The sequence below is a fragment of the Pinus tabuliformis genome, chromosome 1_2 (genome assembly GCF_031772625.1).
Source record: "Pinus tabuliformis cultivar Carrire ecotype Pingquan chromosome 1_2, CPIR1, whole genome shotgun sequence".
NCBI classification, from domain to species: Eukaryota; Viridiplantae; Streptophyta; class Pinopsida; order Pinales; family Pinaceae; genus Pinus; species Pinus tabuliformis.
The window spans coordinates 37968938-37975378 of record NC_142298.1 but is presented as its reverse complement, the minus strand read 5'-3'; the positions used below and the strand labels follow the sequence as shown (position 1 = coordinate 37975378).

The window sequence follows — 6441 nt, the reverse complement described above, 5'->3', positions numbered from 1 at the left end:
TTAAACTTACAGTGGATATGTTCTTGACTTGATAGGACAAGCAATGGAAGTTAGATGCTTCAAGATCTTTCACTAAGAACCGAAAATTCTCCAGACCTCTTAATTTTTTCATGCTTTTCCTTGGTCCTCCTACACCCTAGCATTAATCAATATGAGAATCATAGTCTCGATCTAGATATATGGGTGAATATGGATTGTCACTAGCTGTATATAAAAGTTGACTCCCACTACTGCAAATTAGAGCATCAAATTCAGACACTTTGATTCCAATAGAATGAAGCATATAAATTGTTTATGAAATTATTAATGCAATAGATAAAAGGAATCTAGGAGATGAAAAGTTGCCAATGGAATGAACTGCATTCATAATCTCTTGGATGATAATATCTTGTCTACTAATAAGGGGTTCTCCAAAAGCATAATACCAATCCATTGCAATCACAAATAAACATTTTCTTCTCCTAGTTTCCTTGAAGAAACTAAGCTAATATTGTGATCTATACTTTGTTTTTCCTGTGAATTCACGTCATTTTTCTTCTGCAATTTAGATTGATTGTCCTTAAGTCTTCTCTAAGATCATCCTAATGTGTTTCAAAATACCTCCCATGTTCTCTTCATTTTTGAGAAGTTTATCAAGATCAAAGGGGTTATTAAGTGAACTAGAGCGAGAAGGCCTATCTGCATCTAATGAGAGCCAAAGAGATGTATCGGGGGCATCCTTGAATGAACCACTATTTGATTTGGAATCTATATTTTCATTTTGGTCATTTTCACTCCGCCATTGCGGGTGTCTCATTCTACATTGGGAGATTCTTGGAAAATATATTTTGCAATTTTGGCCAAGAATAGAGATGAATGTTCTACATACCATTTTGCATGCGTTTATCCCAAAGGTTCTTATCAACTACTAGTTTGTACAAAGAAACTACAATTTCCTTGTTATTATGTAGATCTACCAACATACCATTATTAACGATCTCCAATTTGAGTGATCAATCACATGTAAGATCCAATCAAACTTTTATATTAGATAGAAAAAATTGCAATATACTTGTTGAATGTATATAGGTCCTCCATTATTTGTGGAAACCATAGGTAATCCATGTGCAATTGTCTGCATTAAAACAAACTGGAAGCACAACACGTGTTACATTTTTTACACAACCAAAAATTATTTAGATCAAATTGCCAGTATGAAATTATGGAAGGCTTCTTTTGAAGTTATTTGTGAAAATTGGAGAACATAACCTTGAAAACACTACCAAAACCAAGACATTTTATTGCTTCCTTATGACGAAAGAATGCCTTGAAAAATGGAATGAAATTCACTATTTTGTAACTGAATGCTTCTCTCTGAAATGATCCATAACTAAACATAGATAAAAAATTGTACTTTGATGCAAATATTGTTCTTTTCTACATACATATATATATGCATACATATACATAAATATACATACATATACATAAATATACATACATATACATAAATATACACAAATATAAAATTGAAATTTGCAGCAATACTAAGAAGGAAATATACCAGTCATTGAAGAAACCTTTCATATATTATGCTTCTAAACGAAAAAGAAATGATATTCTTTTAAATCTAGAAGATACATATCTTTCAAGTTTTGATATTATGACCATTTTGTTCTGGAGAATTTCAAAGAGAAGCATTCAAGTATGTATTTATATGAAAGAAACTAATATATATTGAATTATTATATTCAAAATACTCCAAAACTACCAGAATGGTCATAATATCAAAACTTGATACATTTGTATCTTCTTGGAAAAATTTCATCTTGAAGAAAATAATAAAAAATAGAGGTTGGTCAAGCTACCTCAATGAGAGTCAAACCAAAGGGTTCCACAAGGACTAGATTGATGAAAACACCCTGCACACACAAACATCATCATTTCAAAATTACATAGACAAGAATTTTTCTTCTTTTTGTTTCACCTACACCAACTATAGTTCAAATTTTCTATCTATTAGAAGTGCAATCATAGAAAGTTTATTTTATAGTTTTATAGAACCTTAGTCTTTTCCGCAATCCTATATATCAACAACTTTTGATTGATTGTGATGTTTAGGACATGCCAATTCTCCATATAGATCATATTTGTTAATAAGCTTCAAGATAATGGTCAACACACTAATACTTGTTGTAGACATTTGATCAATATTATCTTGGCTTCCCATGATCAACATCTACAATTTTGAAATGGATAACTAAAATATTAGTTATCAACTTATCAAACAAGGGAAAAGCCACAAAAAATACCTCTAAAGAAAAATATAAATTTAGGAACCAGAAAAGACATACGAAGTTTGCCACCTTCCTCAATTTGATACTTTCACCAAAAGCCTTGACTAAATTGGCCATATTCTTCTTGGGATTAGGTAAAGCAAGAGCCAAAATTATGGGCTTTGAAATATTTTTCAAAAATCGTGGGATATAAAAATACCAGCTGTTATTATGCCCCTCATATGTGGAATGATGGATATAATTTGACTAATATGTGAAATCTTAAATGGTGAAAAGGAATAAAACCTTGCCCTGTTGCTTACCTCGCCCTGTAAAGGAGATTTGGGAAATTTAACAAAGTCATTATCTAGATCATTATATGAATTCTCGTCTTGCAGTACAACATTGCTGAAGTTCATTCTAGGAGGTATAACCTACAACAAAGCACATATATGTAACCCCACCACCTAGATGTCATGTCATTTTTTGACCTAAGAACTCATCGAATAATTATCAAGGCAAAATAGGATTTCCACATTTGATAATGAAACACACTACCTACACAGTTAAATAAGCAGATGGGTAAATCCCCAGGTAACAAATTGACACAAAAAGCAATTTAATTTCAACAAGAGTGTCATCCTTTGCACTCACTGTCATTTGAGGCATGTAACAACAATAACAATGGACACCGTGCTTTTCTTGATGTCTGAGATTTCTAATCAATCCAAAATAAAATCCATCATGCAAGCTCCATTGTTCTTTAGTTTTTTTTTTCCTTTTACTTGTGACCACAAGATCAGCGAAATCAAGGCACAATTCTTCAACTTGAATCCTACGCATGATCTTGTATGTTTCATTGATATCTTCCTTGGAATGCAATCCTTGTTTCAATAATTGTTATAATTTATTTTGGCCTAGAGAATGACCTATCAAAACCATTGGAATGTTTAGAGTACCAGAAAGAAGGCAAACAACACCCCTGCATCTACATAGTGGCCATGGATTACATAAGGCCATACAGGTGTGCCTTCTCTAATTAGATCTCCCAATGTTTTTTTTAAATATTAAGAATATGACCCAGTGTTCCATCTACAAACTATGGATTCATGATTGCAAGGAATTTCACAATGTGAACCCTATAACTGAACATAGTGTAATCTAAAGGCCTTTTAGATTAGTAGTGTCAGAAATTAGAATTCAAACTGTTGCCTAAAATGAATACATAACATAACAATGTAATCTCTTGTGATCCTAAGAAAGAAGAACACCATATAACAATATAATGGATGTTTTATTAAAAAAGTAATAGACAAGCACATGGAACTTATGGGTTACATTTAGAACATAAGCAATATCAAGAAAATTGACTTCCAACCAGGTTCCCACATTTAGAGGTCTAAGAAAGAAGTTAAATTTCATTGGTAACCCAAAACTATTTTAACTTCTTCTAGTCATAATGATTATTTCAAAAGACTTATTTTTCACATCACATATCTTGACATTTTTCCCAAGAAACTGTACCGTTCATTTATAATAACTATTCAAGAAATATTGTTTAAATAGAAAATCTATTCACTTTGTATGCATTTTGAAATAATAGTTTTGATCACTTGTCAAATTATATTTGCTTCTTTAGCTTACCACACAAAAAAGTTCAAAACACCTATTTTCCATTTCCAAGAGCTATTTGTAATAACATATTTCATCTCGTTCATATATCCATGGTATGTACCTTTTAACTAGAGGTGGTACATAGCCTCTGTAAAGTATTTTTAGGTAACAACTATTTGCGATCTCTTTGGTAACTCAGAGAACTTGGAAATTTTTTCAACAATGATCTTTGCATAAAGTACAATAGATATCTTTGCCTAAAGGACTCTCACACAACAAGGTTAGAAGCTATTACAAGGATATACTCATTATAAGCTCAACATGTCATATAGGGGAATTGAACTTGGATGGGGAGGATAACAACATTTTACTAACCACTCAAGCTACATCCAATTGACAATGTTGTGCCAAACTTTGCCTCCAATTGCTAGGCATTGGACTTCATATGTTACCTTGATGTGATCAAGCATTTAGTTGGGATGTTATTTCAATGATATCTGGATTGAAGGATCAGTGGTACCTTAATGCTACTTAAATTGACTAATGCCTTGATCTTAATGTAACGCGGATTTAGGTTCTTCCTCATAGAAAACCCGCAATCTAGAAAACATTTTTAGTGTACACCCATGTTTCTAATGTGCTGAATCATGCTCTTTCCAAGTAAAATTTCCTTCATTGGCTACTCTTATATGAACACCTATATGCCAACGACAGGGAATACAAGGCGTACACTGGCTACTAATATATATCAAGTTGTTTTTCCAACAATCTGGGAAAATTGGACACCAATTGATATCAATCCAAGGTAGTTTGCATAACCTCTTCCTATGTTAGGTCTATCCCAATGGATAATTGCATGTGCCCATCCCTATCTAATCTACAAATATGCAAATCATGCATTCCAATATTTTTTCAAGAATGAAAAAGGGTTGGGTGCCTTTGCCTCCCATCAATGGAGATTTTCCACACATGTCTTATTGCTATGAGGTTCTATGCTAGTGCTTACATGTTTGGCACACATAGATTCTGCTATTGTGAATGAAGAATATAAGTACTGATGTCTCATCATCTGACTCTTGATTTTCAAATAGATCATAGATTTACTTTAGAAAATATGCAACACAGTTATTTTTAGATGTCCCTTGGATACCAGAAAAGCATGTTAACACTACTAAATTTAAGGAGATGATAGATTTTGGGAATATTTCAAAATATGAAATGGTTAGCAAAGTCAAAGTCAATTGTTTAATCAGATTCCTGAATACTCTAGAAATATACAATCAAAAGATATAGATAGACAAGTTAAATATGCTAAAAGCCAAAATGTCAAAAAGCATCATATTGTGGCTATAATTTTCAAGAAATGCTTGGGACTCAATGACATGACAACTATACTCCTAAGGTTTGTCGTCTCTCAGGACATGTAGAGGCACACTAATTTTTTCTTACCAATCACCTTTCCTTCAGGGAGATACAAAGAGAATGACATGAGAAAAGGCCTAGGTTCCTGGGAAACTATGAAATATAATGATAATTAATCCTAGACGGTTTAATCTCCCAGTTATGACTAGAACATAAATACCTAAGTAGTATTTAAGTTTTAGTGGCTAAAAATTGAATATCAAGAGATGAAGGGTAGGCAACTTCGTTCTATTCCTTGCTCTTCCCATCCTAAGAGAAGATATAAATTAGAGCCTTTAATTTTTAAGTCCAGATTTTAGAATTACCCAGAAGTTTTAGTATGACTCAAGTTCAGTCTTATTATAGTTTTTGTTAATCCTGTGGCAGCTTACTGGGTTCTCTAATTTAGGGGAAATCCTACTCAATTGGGTGGCCATATATCATAAAGACAAATGCATACTTACAATAATAATCCCAAAATAATGTCAAAATTGATGCAAACGTTGACATGGTGAGTCTGGAATGTATGGACATTATAATTCTTTCTGAATATACTTTTCTTTTCATCCACAAGGGATTCAAACTATATATGCCCATCCACTCTCTAGAATGTCTTCATCATGATCAGAAGTCAACATTTCAGTTGGATCTCCATTGCTAGAATCCACTTTAGGAGAACATATTAGACATGTTAGCAGGTCCACTCTATACACTTCTGGCATTTTTGCAAGTACTTTTGCAAACTCGACAACATATTTCACTTGCATGAGAAATGAGCACATGTTTCACTGGGTGGTAATCCAATTATACTCCTAGTGAAATAAGGTAATCATGCTTTGATCCCCTATTTTTCTAAATGTTTTTGTGAGAAAATTGAATGCAACTATTCAATATTGTAGAAATAGGTGAAGACAAATACAAAAAATAGAAAGATTTTGCAATAAATTTACCTATCCATCTATATCGTAATCATGACCAAGTTCCATATTCTCCCCTCGGACTAGGCCATGCAAACTGAAATATTAATCAAAAACAGAAGAATCAACAAAGTAAATTTTTCTATGAGATTTTTTAGATCTAACACTTCTATTCTCAGTATGGAATATTGGACAAAGAAAAAGCAGAGAAAAATGACTGGAAAATAACTATACCAGAAAAAATCAAACCTCAA

At 32.5% G+C, this 6441-nt stretch overlaps 1 pseudogene; it reads right to left on the bottom strand.

Annotated features, from left to right (window-relative positions):
* Positions 1 to 559: 559 nt before the first annotated feature.
* Positions 560 to 6052, bottom strand: LOC149204293 (putative sucrose-phosphate synthase 3; annotated as a pseudogene).
* Positions 6053 to 6441: the final 389 nt, after the last annotated feature.